This window comes from Gopherus flavomarginatus, chromosome 14, assembly GCF_025201925.1.
Source record: "Gopherus flavomarginatus isolate rGopFla2 chromosome 14, rGopFla2.mat.asm, whole genome shotgun sequence".
NCBI classification, from domain to species: Eukaryota; Metazoa; Chordata; order Testudines; family Testudinidae; genus Gopherus; species Gopherus flavomarginatus.
In genome coordinates, this window is record NC_066630.1 from 17194145 (window position 1) to 17216323 (window position 22179).

The window sequence follows — 22179 nt, forward strand, 5'->3', positions numbered from 1 at the left end:
CTCTATCCAAGAGTAAAGGTCCTACACTGAATAATTAGTCATGAAAAAACATACACTCATAAAATTTAGATCTCTAATTAGGCATAAATAAGTGATCATCAAGACAAGATTAAGAATCACATTTAATTAATTATCAATATTACCCAGTAATTAATCAATGTATAACATTAAATAAATAAATAAGAGTATAAAAATAGCAAATAAGGGTTTATTGAAAGGGGTATAATTAAAGAGGTTGTCCCTGGATAGCATATTGTATCTTCTGTTGTATATGCCTTGTAAATCATACAGTTCATTCCTATACAAGAAATTGTCATTTGGCCAAAATGACAATGCACCATAGAATAGCGATCTCAGTATGAGAGACTAGTATCCAGTAATGTAAATGGTTCCTTTTTTACTATTTGTGTTTGTCACAATAATACCAAGAGCACTGACATGTTTTTCTGAATAAATACCATTTGACAGATGAGCTAAAAGGTATTTTAAATATTCCTTCATTGCTGGTCATAAAACTGTTCCGAATAGTGGAACTTTAGCGTGTTGTTAATTACGTATGACTAGACACTCAAGAAGTACTTCAGCAGGCAACAGTTTGTTTCAATGGGATACAACATGTGGAGAAAACTCCATCAATCATTGCATACACAATGGTTACCACATTGTATCACATAGAATGGAATAGTCAAAGGTCACCGGATATCGGCAGATGGGGGGAGGGGAGAAATAGCTTTAGCATATCTATTAACGCAGAGTAAAAAACATGCCATTTGGAATGTAGGTGAAAAAAGGTGTTGGTTAAAAAGGAAGATCAGAGAGAATATTTACGCATTACGAAAATTAAGTAAATTATTTAACTAATTTCACAAACTTTTTTTTGGTTTGTTTAAGCTGTTACTATTTGCTGACACGACTTTTCACAAATTCACACTTCAGAATAGAAGGATCCTCAGAAATGCAGCCATACCACTGTCAAATGTGATCAAATCTCACATACTAAGCAATCTGGGCCTAGTCAGCAGCTCCGTGGTAGTGCCCCAAAGACGCTACTTATAGGAAGTTGGAAGCTTTTCAATTAAAACAAAATTTAAAAACCCTCCCTTCTCCCCCCCCCCAATATTGAAATTATCCACCCTCAGTTTCTGATCAGCTCGAGTACTGTTTTTGGAAGTAGTAATAATGGATAGTATTATGTAGTGTTCTACATGGATTACAGTATGCCAGGAATTCTATTCCTGGATCTGACATGGAGTCCTTCTCTGGCCTCATCTGTAAAATAGAGATAATACTTATTTCTCTACCAAAGAAGGCTGTTGCAAGATGTAGATACAGATGTAATTAGTAAAAGTTCTCAGGAAAGGCAAAGTGCTATTATAGCTCACATTTTCCTCCTGAAATAAACTGAAATAAATACCTAAGCATGGTACTAGAGTACTGCGCTAGAAGAGGCACCATTTCCAGATGACAAGTATGAGCAAGTCAATGACCTTTCCAGTAAATAAACCTCCTTGCAAAAATGTCATGTGAAAGGGATAGTAAGTTAACCCTGATGTCCTGACCAAATTCCAACTTGTACAATTAATTACAATACATTCTGCCTATTTAAATTCCCCCTGTAGCTAAGATGAAGTTGTGCTAGTTTTCTCTTCCCCTGCTAAAAACGGTTGTGTGGTATCACTGGTGCAAAACTAGGCTGCCACTCCATTCCAGACATAGATGCGTTTCACATGTGGCTGAGTAATCCCTACTATCTATATTCCATAGAAGGTAAAAATGACGCTCTTCCTGTGACCCTCTTTCCACTTGCACACCCATACAGGGCCAGGCAGAATCCAGGTATTAGCACAAATATGAGTCCAAGTGGAACACCAGCATACTGATGGTAGTACAGTGAGAAGTGATGAAGTCATAATTTTTAAGGCCAGAAGGAACCATTGTGATCATCTAGTCTGACTTCCTGTATAGCACAGGCCAGAGAGCTTCCCCAAAATAATTCCCATGCAGCATTTTTTAATTCCCCGAGCTCCAGTTTACCATTCTAGCTCCACCTAGCACCATCATTCCTATGGGATGCCATTGATGCTTCGAGGTAAACCCATACAGACTGGGCAAGTGGAATCTTCTAAATTTCTTCCTACTGACAATGACCATAATTTATCCCTTGGCAACAGGCATGTGAGGCGGGATGGAAAGAGATTATACACCAGGAATTCACAGTTAAACTGGGAATAGAACTTGGGCTCAGCCATTTCAAAAATATACACTCATCATACACTCATCATTTGATCCAAAAGAGGCTATCAAATAACTGCAAAAGTAATTGAGCTTATAGCACAAGTTCTTTAAAAAAAAAAATGTCTGTAGCAATCTGCATGGAACTTGGAGGGAGGAGCACAGATTGCATGAGGGAAGAGTTTGGAGGGAGCACAAGGAAGGCAGTCTATGTACATATGACTAGAATGCTGGCTGCAGTTTCAGCACCTTTGCAAATGGTTGTCCTAATAAAGACCCCAGTTTAGTTTCAGAAACCATGAGTCCTCTCATGCTGTTACGGAGTATATGATACATGATACAGCTGCCATGGTTATAAAACACACACATACACACACACAGAACTAGTAAAACTGCAATACAATTAAAGAATAGATCCACCGTTCTATTACGTTCTGCTGCAAAGCAGTCAATATTCCACACGTCTCATGTGAACACCAGATGGTCTAAGTTTATAAATCTAGTTCAGAACCATGACTCAGTTCTTTCACCAGGTTGGTGGCCATCTTTATGGTGAAAAACACTCTTCTGTTGGCTGACTGTTTATTGTTCCCGTAAGAGAAAATCTCTCAGTGCAATCAAATATTGTTATCCTTGGACACTGCTAAAGTTCCTTTGTTTGTTGGAGTTGACACAGAAAATACCCACGAAGACCACTAGAGTTCCACCAGTGTCCCAGATAGGTGCAAATCCCACGTTCTTATTTCTAAGTTAAAATATCCAACAATAGTAGGTAATTATTTTGATCAAATTTTATTTATTGCTTCTGGTATCCAAATAATGTAATGTTATATATACCCCTCTATGTAAAATATGATCTTCCTTAGCCCTATTTCTGCACACAACTGTGAAGTAGAACTAATACATTTAACTGATAAATACATCAAAGGGAGCATGTCTAAAGCAATAAACATCTCCTGTGGTGATGATGTTTATGCGCTACAGGAGACATTTTTGCTGAGTACATATCTCCCTTTGATGTAGTTATCATTATTATAATGAAAGCATTAGTTGATTTTATTGCTTTTTAAACACCACTGTTGTCCGCCATAGCTCCATTAAATGTAAACTGTGTTGTTAATAATGTGGAGTGAATTGAGGATTTTTTTCATTTAAGACTGTATCAGTGTTAAGGGACTATCAAAGCATAAGCTCTGCTTCATTTGCTCAGTTTCCTTGTTGTTCTAGGGTTGTCATCATGAACCAAAATTTCTAACTGTGGACACAAAAATTCACATACAACTTACATAAGCAATAAGCACACGCAGTCATGGTAAGTACTCTAGTTTTATGTATGTGCTCTAATATTACACACACACACACACACACACACTTTTGAAAATTCCAAACTACCTGCTCAGCTGCAAAAGTGCTCAGTTCTGGCCTAACTCTATTACAGTAACCAGTTACAACAACAATAGAAGTTTTACCATCAATTTCAACGGGAGAAAATTTAGGCCAACATTTAATGATTTCAAAAAAAATCTGTGCCCATATTTTCACCTGCTTTTCTAGTCTGCATTTTGTCCCATAAGCACTGTTCACAGGGCATCTTACTTTTGCTAGCAAAGTTTATCATTTGGGTTTTTCTGAAACTGTTGCCAAAAAAATTTCACAATTCAGGAGCACTGACCTAGTAGCATGAGCAGCCCTCACACTCTGGAAGCCAACCAACTGTTATGTTACTAGCCGTCACCACTAATCTGAAGCAACTGCTACTATGTTACTAAACTGGCATCGGTTTTAAAGAGTTCAATCAAATCAGTGTTGAGGGGGTTGATATGATCAAGTTTATGCAGTCTGTGCTGTGCATGTTCTGCAGACGAAGAAAGAGCATGTGTCTCTAAGGCTGTCAAACACCTTCCATGAGCACTTAAATCATGTTAAAAAACCCCTAAATGAGGTTTTCAGATGTACTCAATGGGACTTGGGCTCATAGAATGATGATACAAGAAACTCTTGATTTTTTTTTAATGCAGAGAGATGGGCATGTGAAACAGTACACAAGCTTAAAATAGCTGAACCAATGTAACATACAATAGGAACAGAAATGTTAGCATTATTAAGGCAGTCCACTTGAAGGAATGCCATGTGTTGCTAAAAATCTTGTAAAGCCATTACTGGCCAGGTCACCTTTGCAGGGGAGATTATAATCTCAATATACTTCTACTGGGATAAATACAGTAGAGGTGGCATAAGGGAAATCTGGCAAAAACAATGCTATGCATCAGACAGGTTTGGAAATGGCTTCCACTAGGTACTAAAGCAAACAGGCTTGATTTATAATTACCTCTTAATGTAGGGAGTTGATAATTGATTGCAATGCGCAGAAACACCCTTCTGCACTACCAAGGAGAAACACTTTTTTCCAAACATCAGTGACCAGAGGATGGGGAGATATTTAAAATGTATTTTAAAAGAGAAAGATAATGAGGGGCAACAACCAAACAACTTGACAGAGGAGTCACAGTGAATTTATAATCACACTCTGCAAAATAAAATGGACTATCATGGTATATTTCTTTGCGTAGCAACATGTACCACACTTTTATCTATGACATGCTGATTAGAGAAAGAAACACTAAATATATTTAGCCTAAACACTATGGATTAAAGGAATAGTGAGGGAGGATTAATAGGCTGCGTACAGCACTCCAGGCAAGGAGTATATCAGCTCAGGAGTATATATTCAAGACACACACAATAGTATATTCTCTTTTGTGTTTCTTTGCAAAGCTAATCACGGATTTCTTATTATGGTCAATTACTCAGTTGCAAAAGTGCTGCTACAGATGTGTAGGTTTCAACTAAAGTTTGCCAGAAACTCTCTAGGCTCCTCCAACTATAGTATTAGAATACACCGAGGCGCCAGTAGCCCATTGTTCCTTCATGCTTGCTTTTAACAAGCTTTGCCACCTGAAATTTGTCACCAAAATTTGAGTCAAGGGTGGGAAAGTAATTTGCATTATTAACTATTTGCCTAACATGGGATCTGTGTTTTGAACAAAAGCTCTCGTTTAAGCTACTTCTTTGTGAACATGGAAAATGCCTAATGACAACAAACTGAAAGTTGAAAAGTATAAAGTCTGCATTAGAAAACTTGGGCAGAAGTATCTGATTTATTGGATCCTTCTTAAAAAAAAAAAAGTATTGGACTGTTTGCATTTTGCCTGTGATTTGTACCCTGTTGTTAGAGGAAGTGTTAGAGGATACTGCATTAATCCCTGATTCAGATGAAATGCTGCCAAAAGCTAATGGCTGTTCAGTGAATGAATGAAAATATGTTGCTGAGGAGGGAAGACATCAAAGACAAATTGATCTTCAAAAACAGTCAGGGTAAGGCAAGGAGAGCAGTGTTATAGTAAGTAGTTTGCCACAAGTGATAACTCTTGAACGAAATTTTTAGGTTTTTTTGGTAGGGGCCTTGCTCCAGGATTGTCCAGGTTTTGCAAATGTAGGGCCATAGATTGCCCTCAGTTCACATCAGAACCAGGAGATAGATTAGGGAGAAGTATCAGTCCTATTTCTCACAGAGACCATAAGTATTGTATCTCTGTCATCCCTATTCTGCTGAAACAACATTCAGGGAATCTTTACTCGTGGGAGGGGGGTCCTTTTACACTTCTCAGTACAAACTCTGACAAGGGGGTAGGCACAATGCCAGCACCAATGTGTGAAGGAGCAAAGTAGGTGAGGAGGGAGGGAGGGAATGGGGGGGGGGGGCAGGCATGCAGCATATTCATGATAGGGCCACTGGTACTTGAATCTGGGACTCCATCCAAGTTAGTTAAAAACTTGTCAAAAGGAATGGGGCTGTTCAGCTTTTCTGTGATATACAGAATTTCTCCTTCTATTGCTCGGTGCCATGAGCCAATTTCTCTAGGAGAGGAGTATGCATTTCCCCATCTATATTTCAGATGTTAAACGTGGCTTATCTGTGATCTAGAGGAGTGTTGGGAGTTGTGCAGGGCTATGAGATGTTTTTCTCTTTTTTTGGAAGCCACATGAGAAGATGCGGTTTCACAATCCAAGTGCTGGCTCCTTTGTTGTTGTTGTTTTGCTTTTAATACATTAATCTCTTTTTCTCAAACCAACCGGATGTTTTATTATCAATCCTTTCATCCACTTAGCCCTGTCTTTCTGAATATTATTTTAATACATGCATTGGGTGCAGCTGTGCCTCATCAGGCCCCTTCTGCCTTTTTATGGGACTTTCTAAGGGGCCCTGATTAAAGACTGTTTCAGCTGTTGCTGCAGGGAGTGTTCTCTTCTTCCACATTTACCCTCCTCCATTGTATCCAATGCTAAAGGTTTCATTGTTCTCTTTCACGATGTTGAATTAACGTTTGAACACGTTTTAAAAAAAATGTGTATTTTTATTGGATTGTTTTCCTTGATCACTACTTGGGGAATGAAACGTCCTTTGAAATTAACAGAAGGCTACAGCAGTATGCAGTGAAACCTCAGCAGAGGATGTGCTTCTGGATCTCCTCTGTTAACATCTGCTGGCTGCGCTCATTGTTTTCATAGATTAATCTTCCCTAATTGAGTTGTATATTTTATTAGATCTTTATCTAAAAATAAAATTTCATGCACACCCTTTGCAACAGTGCTGCCAAAGTCTGCAGTTATGAATGAAAACTGGCTTTCAACTTTGAACATTTAAGGAAACAAAATGCATTTGCTTCTATTTTTAACTGCCAGGGGCTATGCTGCAAGTATAGACATCAGCACATCCTTAACAGAAACCACCTAGGAAGTTCTTAAAAATTCCTTTCTTCTAGTTCAGTTCATTTTTTATTTGAAATGTTCAGTTTTAGTATTCATCAACAAGCTACTCTGTGATCTGTAGTAAAAGGAAAGTGCTAGCTATCAGTACACTAGATACTGTACATTATTTGAGAACTGCTTGGCAAACCTTTGCTTTCTTTGTGTAAAGATCAGAACAATTTAGATATTTTAGTTCAATGTCACTATAAAAATGCTTTACAGCTATAGCAAGAGAATCAGAAGGCATATTTGTAATATGAATTGCTAACCACTGTCAGCTGACAAGCCTGTGTCCTTGCAGGAAAATTATGCTATTACTTTCCATGACTGTGAGCAAAATGTAAAGATCATGGATCACATAAAAAAGACAAAAGGTGGAAAAATTCACACAAAAATGATTTAGAATTGTCACAGAAAAGAAGACTAACATTTGCTTTGCTGCCTCGCCACCGCTTCATCCCCCCACCCTTCCCCGCATCCCTACACTGAGATGGCATGCAGCTCTTAAAAGTTTGTATTAGCCTAATTTCTTTTGGAAATAATAGGTGAGTCCTAAAATTTATTTTAATATGATGAAACTACGAGCAAGAGTAGTTTTAAACTGAGCGTTAATAATAAAGTTCATTTTCATTGTAAAGCTGGAAACATTTTAAATTTTGAAATGAGCAGATACCTAGTGCCATCTGGTCCCACATAGAATAACAATGCCTTGGTATTTTGTCCCAGAACCTACAGTCAAGTAAGATCAGATGGCAATTTGGAGAAAGATTAACTATCATACAGACTCTCAATTGCTAACACATGCTTCTGATGTTCTATTTTCTGCTTTCTTCTTGTTTTACTTGCTACTTTGGGGTCAGATTCTGTCTGGATGAGAAACACTCATTTACTTTAAATGAAGATGTGAACACATCAGAGGGCAGCATTTAGCTTCTTTGTAAGGAAACAAGTCTGCGCTTTTTGGTAAAACATCTGACTTGGTAGAACACCATAGATATCTTGAACAAAGAGAAGGTTGATTTATGTACTTGCTGCTTTCTGTACAACTTACATTTTATTTTTGGAATTTCTATAATTAAAGGCTTATTTTTCAAAATTATGCTAACAGTTAGGCATCTAATCGAGACTGTGGTTTCTTTACATATACAAATCAGGTAGTTGAACTGACAAATGAACAGATAGCTCCAACTGTCCATTTCCAGTTATGTACAAATACCATCTGTGCATGCAAATTTCCAGTGTGTGTGTTTGTGTGTGTGCGCACACACATAAGTTAAACATACACTTGTACATGAAATTTGTGCACAAACAATTGTGGAAATGGTTTAAAAAAAATCAGGCCTTTAAACTAAGCAAAGTAAAGTTACAAGGAGGATTAATGTAATTTATTTTGAGCAAGTTGACAGAAAACCTTTAACAAATAAAAGTTGACCTCACCGAAGAGAGCATTATTGTTAAAATAGTCCAAAAAATATGACAACTGTGATTTCTGGTGATGTTGCTGTATGTAAATATATTAAGTGAAGAACAACTATCACAAGGAAAAAAAACGTTCCTAAATGCTCAAAATAGTTTATTCCATTTACAAAAATTCTCCTGTATTCTTCCTTCCACATGCCACAGAAAATGTACTTCATGGGCCACACACTGCCCTTGATGTCAGTAGGAGTTGTGCACACAAATTGAAGATAATGTATGACCCTTAAGAGCTGAGCTGAGACTTTTTTTGCCAGTTGTATCAGCAGCTGTTTTGGGGTTTTTTTCTATACTTTGCTATAAATTCATGGAAAAACTGAAATTTACCATCATGCCTTGAGATATCTGTGAAACGTAGGCTAGATTTTACAATTTATAAAGTAAAATAGGGATGATTCACTGCATTTTGCAATAGCTCATGACAACCAAGGACATTTGCAGCATGGGATTCTTGTACAATATGCCAAAAATAATGTTGCAGCTCATCATTGTTACTACACAACAACTCTTTGGGGAAGGGTTTGGCAGGTCCTCCCCAGGAAGGAATTGGGCCACCCCTAACATTGCCGTAGTTATGGGGTGTTGTCCTCGGTGAGTTTAGGCTGGTGGGTTTGAATGTCACTGGTTCTCCATTAACCCTCCAGCACCCTAGTCCCAAGGTGGTGGCCTGTCTTTTATAGCCAAGGCAGGGAGGCATTCAGCTCCTGTCCTCTTGCCACATCTAGTGCAGCATGCTGGTGTTGACCCAGGCTTGGGCTGCAGTGGTGGCTCAAAGGATCTTCCTGACTGGTCACTGGTTCAGGTCCAGGGCTGCCAGTACTGGGAGCCCTATTTGTGATGGAAGAAGGGGTAGGCCCAGGACAGCCAGAGGATAGCTGGCTTCCAACTGGGGCAGGCAGAGGCATCTGAAATTGTTGCTGAACAGGCAGCAACCACAACAGCAACTAGGACACCCCCATTTCTATTACCATCTCCTCCAGCTCCCAGTCTTGCTGCCCCAGCAAAGGAAGACCAGAGGGGAAGCCACAGAAGACCCAGCAAGGCTGTGGAATCTGACAGACCTCACTAGAGAGAAGGAACAATAGAGTCGCTCCCCATTTCCTTATATCCCAGGTGGAATGAATGAGTTATACCTGCCCCAGTGAACCAGCAACTACATGCAAAAAACTCTAACACCTGTTAACAGAGAGTATAGAGGAAAGGATCCTGCTACCCCATTATAACAGGGCATAACTGTTGGCATTGCTTAGGCCAATGTATTACCAGCACATCTCACTGGCAATGTGTTTCTCTGTTTTTACCATTACACCTGCCACTACTTATATGTATTTCTTCATGTGGACATGAACAGTGTACCAATACTTGTGTGAAAGTTATTTTACATAAGGGCCCCTAGAACATGGGCTAGGTGCTTCTTTATGTTTTATAAACCTAAGCTTTTATGTAGAGAAACAAGGGAGTCAACTCCCTCCTTGCCCTTTCTGGATCATGGGTCCAGGCCTTGCATGGAACAAAGCTGCTGCTCTCTGGAGACAGCACCCAATGAGTGGGTGAAGATAGGGCAAAAAGGAGCAGTCTCTTAGTGCTAACCACTCCCTTACTTCTGGACAGAGTAGCTGGCCAGATGAAGTATGGGAAGTAAAATGCACCTTCTCAAGTACTACAGCAACTTAGCTTTCCCCTTTGGAGAAAGAAGGGACCAGGCAGGAGTTACTGTTCTATGAGGGTTGCTCCAGGGTAGAGAGGTTACATACTGCCTCTCACTCAGGGCTAAGCCTACAGGATCAATCAAAATTGGACAAGGACTGGCTTTCACTATATGTGCACGTAAAGTGTCAAGCACAATGGAGCCTGATCTCAGATGAGGTCTCTAGGCACTACTGTAGCCATTATCACACCACTAGCACTTATTGGATCAGGCTCTGATTTTACTGGAAAGCCATTTCCTCTATATTATCACCACTGTCTTTATATATATATATATATATATATATATAAATAAAAGCCGTTTTGTTTTCCAGCTCCTTAGCAAAAGGAATTTAAACACTCAAAAAGGCTAGTGCAACCCATTTTTTTAGAAAGCTTTAGTTGACTTTGGAAGCAATGAGAAATCATTGTGACTAACCAATTGTGGTTTACAAGGCAAATTGTAACCCTCTACACCCTTGATCACTGCATTTATTAAACGTTCTCAATATTGCTGTTTTTAGCAAACTTTTTTGAACAAAACAGTGCAAGAGAAAGATTCCCAGCCAAAATGCAATGCAATCATCCTATGCAATTGTGATAGACAGCTGAGCAGTAGGAGCCGTGAGGGGAGCACACCTCTCCCTCCAGTCTCTACAGTTAAAGTAAGCAGAGCTATCAGCAGTGCCTCCTGCCCCCAGCTAGTAAGATAAGGACTCCTCTTATTTCAGTCTATTTTAATGATTGATCAGCAGAATCAAAGCTTCCTCTTACCTTTACGTATGGGGAAGGGCGATTTTCAGTGGCATAACCACGGGGCTGGGAGCCAGGAATTGCTGTGTTCTAACCCCACATATAGTCATGCTGTGTGGCTTGGACCGAGTCTTCTATCTTCTTTCCCTCAGCTTCCTCATCTGTAAAATGAGGAGAACAATCTTCATTTAAAAACACCCTAATGAGGTTAGTAAAGTGAGGGTTAATTAGCTAACATTTTACAGAGCTTGGAAAACAAATGTCTGACAATCTAAAATTCTTTTCTTTTCACAGATGGTTTATACAAATCTGGAACGTCTTAGCCATAGAAAAAACTACTAGCCCTAAGATCAGTTCATACAACAGATATCTGAAACATGGATGTCTTTTATTGCTCATGCTGAATCTTGGTGCAGGATTAAATGGCAACATTTCATGAACTTTTCTCCTTATTAAGATCTCACATGATACTTATGAGTAGTTGTGATCCACGGGACCATTTATTTTATTTTCTTTCCTTGGTATTTTCTGTTAGACTCGCTTTTTTTTTTATTAGTGACCACAAAAAATAGAATATCTATATTAATATACATGCTATTTTAACAGTATTTTTATTTTACACAGTTAACTTCTATAAACCTGAGAACCTAATAATGTGTATGAACATTTCTACAGTGCAATATGCTCATGAGAATCAACCCAGTGATTAAGCATTTGGGAGGATATTCCTATGGTCTCAGCACTATCCTCCCATGTGCCAGCTTATTGCAATATCACCTCCATGCCTTCTTCCAAGCAGTCATCCCATCCCCAATGCATGGCATGATCTCTCCCAGCTCATCCACAAACCCCCACCCTTGCTGCTTACAGCAAATCCAATTGACTTGTATATAAATTATTTTCCTTCCCTTAACCTCTGTCCACTTGTCTGTTTGTCCTTAGACTGATAGCACTCAGGGCAGGGACTATCCTCCTTGAGTGTTTGAAAAGTGTCCAGAGCACATTAAGCACTATTGTAAACACAATGTCTCCTCCTCCTGTGATTCTGGCAAGTCCTTCTAAAGATAGTGAGTCTAGAGGGGCTGCTGTTTAAAGACTGATTTACATGATCTCCTCTCACCCCACTCACTTTAATATTGTTTTCTTTGCTCTGCTTTTTTTTAAATATAACGGTAAATCAAAATGTTTCTGTTGCTGGAAGTCTTGCACTGAGAATACCTCCCAGGTCTCCCTAACTAAAACAGTCTACAGCTCTGTGCATTGTGAAGAATTGACTGCTGGAAACTTTAATGGGCGGGCAGAGTGTGAATTTCTTTCTGGTTTTGTTTCTAGTCTATCACTAGAGTTGTCCAATCAATCAGTCTCATCTCAGCTAAATGGTCGCATGGAAGATGAAAAACTTCAGCTTCCTTTAGAAAAAGGCACATTAAGGCAGAGAATGTAAAAGCTTCATGGGCCCTTGTGTATGTCTTTGACTGCAAATGAGCAGAATGATGACAAACACCATTAGTGGCTGCTTTACTCCCCCTAGAGCCTTTCCTGATGTGCCAGAGAAATAGGAGATTCTTTTTAGAACCCAGGCTGTTCTCTAGCAAGGCTAATAATAAACCCCCTAGCTGGTGCTGATTAGAATAATCAATTATATGAAATGATCCCTGCGGTATAAAGGAGACATGTCAGGACAATTGTCATTGGAAAAATTGTTCCTCCCCATGCTCTAAAATAAAGGAGATTTCAGCTGATTGCCAGTAAATAAACACTCGTTTCTTTCAGCAGTAACCTTCCCTTCTCTGCCCCCAAACACCCAATATTTTCTCTTATTAGTAATATACTCTCATTCCTTAATGTCACTTTTAGTAACTCTGCAGCAAACCAAGGGAACCTTACAGAAGCCAAAGGATAACAAAAGTTCTGTTATATATACATTGCACAGAGAGCATTGAATGAGGGACCCAATAGAATTTGCCTGGTAGAGTAAAACGGCTCTTCCCCACATTTTTGTACCCTTGCTCTGGATGGTAGAAACATGGCTAATGAGTTGAGTTCTGTTCATTCCTGTTTACAGAATCTAGGAGTTAACTGGACTCCTCTTTGGGACCTGTAGATCACTTAAGAGTTTTTCCAGTTAGACAAAGACTTTGCCACCAAACCGTTCCTCAATCTTGATTTCATGCATTTAACTTTCAAAGCCAGGGCTCCATCCACCTTCTTGTGATACACCGACTCAGCACCTGTCCCTAAGTTGCTGGCAGGGTACTGTAACAGGGTTGCTACCTCCGGAGCACCCTCTTGTTGCATAAGGTGGCCCTGCTGTATTCTGCCTTGGTTTCCCTTTCGTCAATCATTGGCCTATTCCTGCTATAGTGATGATTTTCTGCCAAAGATATGACTTGGCCCTCTGGCCAAGCTACTTACAAGTACAAACCAAACAAAAATCAAAATCTTTGCCCCAAACACCAACAGGGCCCACTACCTCCTTCTCAAGGGGACCATTGCCTCTCCTCTAATTTCAGACATTCTTCTGCTTACCCTCTGGCCTATGTTTCCATTCTTCCTGGACTCCTTTCTGTCTCTTGTCAAAGCCCCTCCTTGACTCTTTTGAGTTGCCCCAACTCTTTCCTGATCGGTAACTCCTAGGCTTTCCTATCTGGCCAACCACGCACACATGTAGTAAGGCAGCGCTAACTGATCAGGGCTGATTGGGCCAATGCTTCTTGGCATTAGAGGTAACAAAGTGGCCTGCCCAACACCCAAGGCCTCGTAGTACAAAAACATTGTACTGACTTAGGAGCTAAATCCTTTTGGCACCTGTGCCCTGTGGAAGTGTGCCACCAACGGGATATCTGCACAGAGGTCATGGTGTCCAATTCATCAGTGATGCCTTCTGAGCTAGTGAACCTCGGGCTCTCAGTTTCTGTTCCACATGGCTAAATATACAGAGAACAAGAGGATATGGTCAGAGAAAAAGTGTGATGCTTCTAAAATATGTCTCCAGCTCATATAGGTGCTCTTCTTCCTATGTGATTTTCTGTCAGAAATGGCAAGAGCAATTACTGTCATAACCCAGCACATCAGACCATGTTAGTATGAAGAAGCCCCACTAACCTCTGGCTGCTCACCACTACCACACTGACATGATCCCTGGGTGTGAACTGCTCCTGATAATCAGTCTGTGCATCATGAATCACTCACTCCACCCCAAATATCCTCCTCCAAGTGGAGGATCAGCACTTCCCTCTATCCTCCCCTTTTGATGAGGAAGACTATTCCTTTTTTAATGAAAGGTTCTCGGGTTGCTTTTGTATCTTGTGTGCAGGCAGAAGATGAGAAAGATGTAAGCAGAGAAAATTCAGCATCTCTTGTCCTGTGTGGGGTTCCAACCCTAACTCCACTCCACAGGCAGACTAAAACCAAAAGAGCATTTGTTCCCTTGTCAGCATTTCTGAGAGAGAGAGAGAGAGAGAGAGAGTGTCAAAGAACAACACACTATGAGACAAAGATTATAATATGAAAGGACTGACCACAGTTAAAACTGAATTCATGATTTAATTATATGTGATACTTTTCAAAATGAATCATCAGCTATTCTTAATATTACTATTCCTGTCTTCCTTAAGATTGCCAAAAGAGGGGGAGGGACAGGGACAACCCAATCCTGTATATCAGCTCTGCACACTTGGCAAATAGGATATTGACCCACACTGGGAATTGCACGCCCGGCTTTAAGATGTAACTATTGAGATGGATACACAACATGCCATTCCTAATTTGAATGGAAAAATGTACAGAAGACTGTAGTCAGTGGTCAAGGGACTGACAATTATCACTTGTTCAGCAGATGTAGCCTTCTAATAAAGGAGAAGAAGTATTGTAGCAAGTATGTTTGGGGCAGTCTTTTTAATACAGGATGCTGCCTAATAAGGGTGGTTTCCAGTATAGGTTTCATTGTAATTCAAAATCAATATAAAAAGAACAAGCTAGTGGAAATAGAGAAGTATAATTTTCTAAAGCTGGGTATCAGATACTCCTCCCTTGCAAATCATATTATAGTCTAAACGTGTGAGACATATTTCATCCTGCCTAGTCTTATCAGTAGTCTTGGATGAGTATGAAAATCTTTTCATTAAATGAGATGTTGTATGTCTCCTTCAACCATGATGTGCCTGATTAAAACTCAGCTATATTTTTTTTCTTTCCTGAAAGGCCTAATCCCATAATACTTTATAAAGATCTTATTATGGATAGATTGAGCTCTTTCCCCCTAACCCTTTGATCTTATTCAGTTTGATTAGGGTCACTGGGCCAAGTTTATCCCTGGCATAATTCCTCTCAAGTCAAAAAAGTTACTTCATTGATCAGCTTGCCTCAATGCAAGCAAACATTTGGTGCCCTACATTTGGCAACTCAAAAGGATAATGTCCCATTTACTCTGCACTCGAGTCTGAACCATACTTTGATACTGCATCCCAGATGTGACTGAGACAGATTAGTGTCTTGGATATAATGTGCTACCAAAACTAACTCTCCAACCTGAATCCAAATCCCACTGCTTATTTGTCCTCAGCATCTGTAAGATGTGACCTTTTCTCTCTCTCTCTGACAGACAGCAAAATCTCTGATCTTTCCCTGTCATCTCCAGTCTCGATTACTGTAACCTCCTCCTTGACATCCCTCCTTGATAAACTGTACAAAGCACAGCTCTCTATGTTATCTTCCTGCCCATCAATCTGATCACTTCACACAGTCTCTTTGAATCTCTCCACCAGCTCCTCCACATCAAATTTAAATTTGTCATCCTTGCCCTTAACGTCTTGCAGAACTCAGCCCTCTTCCTATTTATCCACCTTCATCTCTTATCTTGTCTAGTTCTCCTACAGCCCTCCTTGTGCTTCTTTCCACACTCCCTATGCATGGAAAGTCCTCCTTGGACTAACCTCATCAGTTGCATCCCTCCCCATGTTTCCTGCAAGGCCTGCAAAAAGCTACTCAAGTAACGATCTTAGAAAGAAGAGTGAGTGGGGATAATTTATACATCCAAAATAACACGCCAAAAAGAAACAAGCAAACAAACAAAAATCCACTGAACTAACTGTGCCATCAGCCTGGTCAGGTAGCTTGTATGTTTTTATCACATTCCCTCATTTTCATTTATTTTTTTGCCTCTCATGTTGTTCTTTACTAATGCATTGGGGGTACAAATGAAATTTAAATAATCTCATGCTGGGGTCCCCCATTATGTCAATCCAGTCTCTACTCAAAGAAGAGTCAGCCACCTCTACAGCATTGTCTCCTACCTCCATCCATCCATCCCCAAACTGTGGTGAGCCCTTCATGGTCCAGGCATGTGTGTGTAAGAAAGGGGCGAATGAGTGAAGCCATGGGTGGAGTGGAACTGGATGCAGTTCATTCCCACCAGCACTAAATCTGCTAATAAGTTAATGCAGTAGCCTGCATCCTTTGTCCATAATGGGGCAACTTCCCAGCCCCCTCTCATGAGAATGAGACACACGGGTGGCTCCAAAAGAGCTGCACTGTTGCAGAGAACAAATGGAGTTGCGAGGGACAGAGGCACAGCACTATGTATATAGACCTGTGACTCTAGAAGAACTTAGGAGATCTCTTGAGTTCGGAGGCTGGTCTACTGGGCCCATGGAATGATCCAGGGGACCCTCATGAAGATTTCCTTTCCTAGGCCCCACTGTACTTGAGAAGAGACACTCCACTTCCCTCCCACTAGCACAGAAATCTGACCCATCTTAGTCCAACATATAACTGAATGGAACTGCTGCTTTCCATCCTTACATGCTGCTAACTATATGACAAAAAAAAAACCTTATTTAAGTGGGTCAAAGAGCAGCCCTGACCATGAAAAAAAAATAATTGAGAATGTCTATCTTAATGCCCAATGAGATATTACATCACAATGCTGTCAGTTCTGCCTTATTCAACAAGTCTGCACGGTACTGAACAACTGAGTTAAATAGCACAGCAGTCATATCCATTTGGAATGAAAATGTACAAAAGGCAGCTTTAAAACAAAAAAAAAGCTGCTAAAGTCCTTGCAGGCAAGTTGTATTTCCATTGCAAATATTTATAATTTTTATCTCATCACATAATATTTGGATTTTTAGATCCATTCAATTTAACAACCACTTTTAGTAGGGGTTGCTAGTCCCCTTTCAGTTCATATTCCCTGTTTTTGCTGCCTTTTTATTCTATTAATAATAAAAAGGTGCAACAGATAATTAAAGACAAACTCAATCCCAACATTCATTAAAGAAGAAAATAACGATCTTCTGAAAAGCTGTCACCTATAATAAAGCAGCTTTATCTGCCTAGAGTTACAGTGATTTCAAACGGATAAGTCTAGAGGAAGAAATCCACTGAAATGTAGTTAAATTAATTGCTGTTTTACAAGGGGAGCATAAAAATGCAGTAATTAATTGACCTACTATTTGAGACAATTTTCCTATAGTTAACAACCACTCTTGCAAGAGATGAAAAGACTGCTCTCTTTCATTTAAAAAAAAAAATACACTAAGAAAAATCAGCATGTAACAACACTGCCAATCTCTTCTACTATGCACAGAATACACAGTGGAGACTGGAAAGTGGTGTATAGATGGGCTAAATTCTGTACGCAATTACACTAGTGTCAACCTGGAACAACTCCACTGTAGCTAATGGGGTTACTCCAGACTGGGACTGGTCTGCTCCTATTGTCCTGATCTTTGGATAATTAGCCTTAGGCCCATATTGAATAGATGAGGCGGGGGGTGGGAGTAGGGGACAGTAACTTGAGGTTAATGGAAAAAGTAATTGGAATTTGGGGATTTAGAAAAACTGTGATCCTTCTACTATTTTAACATTATATTACTACTTTTTTGTTCATTCATAACTCTGAAATAGCTTGGGCTAAATGGTTCAAACTCCATTCTCCTCTATGGGCGGAGCACCCCAGCAGGACTGCATCTCCTATTATGCATCACAGTTGCTCCTTTAATTGAACCACGTGGTGCATTAAGAACATAAGCATGGCCATACTGGGACAGACCAAAGGTCCATCCAGCCCAGTATCCTGTCTGCAGACAATGGCCAATGCCAAGTGCCCCAGAGGGAGTGAACCTAACAGGTAATGATGAAGTGCTCTCTCTTCTGCCATCCATCTTCACCCTCTGACAGACAGAGGCTAGGGACACCATTCCTTACCCATCCTGGACAACAGCCATTAATGGACTTAACTTCCATGAATTTATCCAGTTCTCTTTTAAACCCTGTTATAGTCCTTGCCTTCACAACCTCCTCAGGCAAAGAGCTCCACAGGTTGACTGTGCGCTGTGTGAAGAAGAACTTTCTTTTATTTGTTTTAAATCTGCTGCCCATTAATTTCATTTGGTGGCCCCTAGTTCTTATATTAATTATGGGAACAAGTAAATAACTTTTCCTTATTCACTTTCTCCACACCACTCCTGATTTTATATATATCTCTATCATATCCCTCCTTAGTCGTCTCTTTTCCAAAGTAAAAAGTCCTATCCTCTTTAATCTCTCCTCATATGGGACCCGTTCCAAACCCTAATTATTTTAGTTGCCCTTTTCTGAACTTTCTCTAAAGCCAGCATATCTTTTTTGAGATGGGGAGACCACTTCTGTAGCAGTATTTAAGATGTGGGCATACCATGGATTTATATATGGGCAATAAGATATTCTCCGTCTTATTCTCTATCCCTTTTTTAATGATTCCTAATATCCTGTTTGCTTTCTTGACTGCCACTGCATGGACGTCTTCAGAGAAATCCACAATGATTTCAAGATCTCTTTCCTGATTAGTTGTAGCTAAATTAGTCCTCATCATATTGTATGTATAGTTGGGGTTATTTTTTTCCAATGTGCATTACTTTATATTTATCCACATTAAATTTGCCATTTTCATGCCCAATCACTTAGTTTTGTGAGATCTTTTTGACATTCTTCACAGTCTGCTTTGGTCTTAACTATCTTGAGCAGTTTAGTATCATCTGCAAACTTTGCCACCTCACTGTTTACCCCTTTCTCCAGAACATTTATGAATAAGGTGAATAGGATTAATCCTAGGACTGACCCTTGGGGAGCACCACTTGTTATCCCTCTCCATTCTGAAAATTTACTTTTTATTCCTAAACTTTGTTCCCTGTCTTTTAATCAGGTCTCAGTCCATGAAAGGATCTTCCCTCTTATCCCATGACAACTTAATTTAATAATAATTAATCAAAAAACTGCTCCTTTTTTCATCTCGATCGTCCAGTGGCCCCTCTGGTTGTTTAGCAGGCTTCCTGCTTCTGATGTACTTAAAAAACATTTTGTTATTACCTTTTGAGTTTTTAGCTAGCTGTTCTTCAAACTCCTTTTTAGACTCATAGACTCATAGGTCAGAAGGGACCAATATGATCATCTAGTCTGACCTCCTGCACAAGGCAGGCCACAGAACCCTACCCATCCACTTTTATAACAACCCCTAACCCAGGACTGAGTTATTGAAATCCTCAAAATTGGTTTGAAGACCTCAAGCTGCAGTTACACTTAATTTGGCAGTGTTAGTGCTCCTTTCTATTTACCTCACTAGGATTTGACTTCCACTTTTTAAAAGATGCCTTTTCATCTCTTGCTGCTTCTTTTACCTGGCTGTTAAGCCATGGTGGTTCTTTTTTAGTTCTTTTATTGTTTTTTTAATTTGAGGTATACATTTAAGTTGGGCTTCTATTATGGTGTCTTTGAAAAGTGTCCATGCAGCTTGCAGGGATTTCACTCTAGTCACTGTACCTTTTAATTTCTGTTTAACTAACCTCCTCATTTTTGCATAGTTCCCCTTTCTGAAATTAAATGCCAGAGTGTTGGGCTGCTGAGGTTTTCTTCCCACCACATGAACGTTAAATGTTATTATATTATGGTCACTATTTCCATGTGGTCTTGTTATAGTTACCTCTTGGACCAGATCCTGCACTCTACTCAAGACTAAATCGAGAATTGCCTCTCCCCTTGTGGGTTCCTGTACCAGCTGCTCTAAGAAGCCGTCATTTAAAGTATTGAGAAATTTTGTTTCTGCATTTCATCCTAAAGGTGACATGTTCCCAATCAATATGGGGATAAGTGAAATCCCCCATTATCATCAAGTTCTTTATTTTGATAGCCTCTCTAATCTGCCTTAGCATTTCATCGTCACTATCACTGTCCTGGTCAGGTTGTCAATAATAGATCCCTACTGTCATATTCTTATTAGAGCATGGAATTACTATCCATAGAGATTCTATGGAACATGTGGATTCATTTAAGATTTTTACTTCATTTGATACTACATTTTCTTTCACATATACTGCCACACCTCTACCCCCTGCCCCGCAGCACAACCTGTTCTGTCCTTCTGATATATTTTGTACCCCGGAATGATTGTGTCCCATTGATTCTCCTCACTCCACCAGGTTTCAGTAATGCCTGTTATATCAATATCCTCCTTTAAGACAAGGCACTCTAGTTCACCGATCTTATTATTTAGACTTCTAGCATTTGCGTACAAGCACTTTAAAAACTTGTCACTTTTTATTTGTCTGCCCTTTTCTGAGGTGTCAAATTCTTTTTTATGTGAATGTTTCTCATCTGACCTGGCCCATACTTTATCCTCTTCCATCCGCTCCTCTTGACTAAAATATCTCTATCAATAGATTCTCTTCTAAGAGAAGTCTCTGTCCGATCCATGTGCTCCTCTGCAGCAATCGGCTTTCCCGCATCTCTTAGTTTAAAAACGGCTCTGCAACGTTTTTAACATTAAGTGCCAGCAGTCTGGCTCCACTTTGGTTTAGGTGGAGCCCGTCCTTCCTATATAGGCTCCTCCTATCCCAAAAGTTTCCCCAGTTCCTAATAAATCTAACCCTCTCCTCCCTACACCATCATCTCATCCATGCATTGAGACTCTGAAGCTATGCCTGCCTACCTGGCCCTGCGTGTGGAACTGGAAGCATTTCTGACAATGCCACCATAGAGGTCCTGGATTTCAGTCTCTTTCCTAGCAGCCTAAATTTGGCCTCTCCTACCTCGTCTCTCCTATCCTTCCCTATGTCATTGGTACCCAGAGCCGGCTCCAGGCCCCAGCGTGCCAAGCGCGTGCTTGGGGCGGCATGCCGTGGGGGGCGCTCTGTCGGTTGCCTGAAGGGTGGCAGGCAGCTCTGGTAGACCTCCCGCAGGCGTTCCTGTGGAGTGTCTGCTGGTCACGCAGCTCCAGTGGAGCATCCGCAGGCACGCCTGCGGGAGATCCACCGGAGCTGCAGGACCGGCGAGCAGCAGAGCGCCCCCTGCGGCGTGCCGCCGTGCTTGGGGCAGCGAAATGGCTAGAGCCGGCCCTGTTGGTACCTACATAATCCACGAGCACTGGCTCCTCCCCAGCATTACACATAAGTCTATCTAGATGCCTCGAGAGATCTGCAACCTTCGCACCAGGCAGGGAAGTCACCATATGGTTCTACCGTTAATCACAAACCCAGCTATGTTTCTAATGATCCAATCTCCCATTACTAACACCTGCCTTTTCCTAATGACTGGAGTTCTCTCCCCCAGAGAGGTAACCTCAGTGCCCCATCATCATTTGGAAGGAGGGTCCCAACTATGGGAAGGTTTCCCTCTACTCCCATTGACTTCTCTCTTTCCCTGAAACTTTCATCCTCCTTAACAGCACAAGGGATGTCTGACCAGAGGTGGGACAAATCTACAGTGTCCTGGAAAGCCTCATCAATATACCCCTCTGCCTCCCTTAGCTCCTCTAATTCTGCTACCCTGGCCTCCAAAGCCTGTACACCATCTCTGAGGGCCAGGAGCTCCTTGCACCAAATGAACACATATGCCACCCACCCACAGGGCAGGTAGTCATACATGCTACACTGAGCGCAATAAACAGGATAGTCCCCACTCTGCTGCTGGGCTTCTGCCTGCGTTCTCTCCTACAGCCACCTAGGTTACTGATAGGGTTTTTGTTTAAATCAAGAAGAAGTGTTGATTATAGTTTAGTTTCAAGGTTTTAAAGAATGGCAAGTGTACCTCACCCCCTTCCCACTCCCCTTCCAAACTCCCTCTCAAAACTCCCTGTTAGCAGTCTCTGTTTGCAAAGCTGATTTTATAGGTGATGCTATTATGGTGCATATGGGACATGTAGTCTGGCCAGGAAGCCTAGCCCATCGAGAAGAACATGGACTACAATTC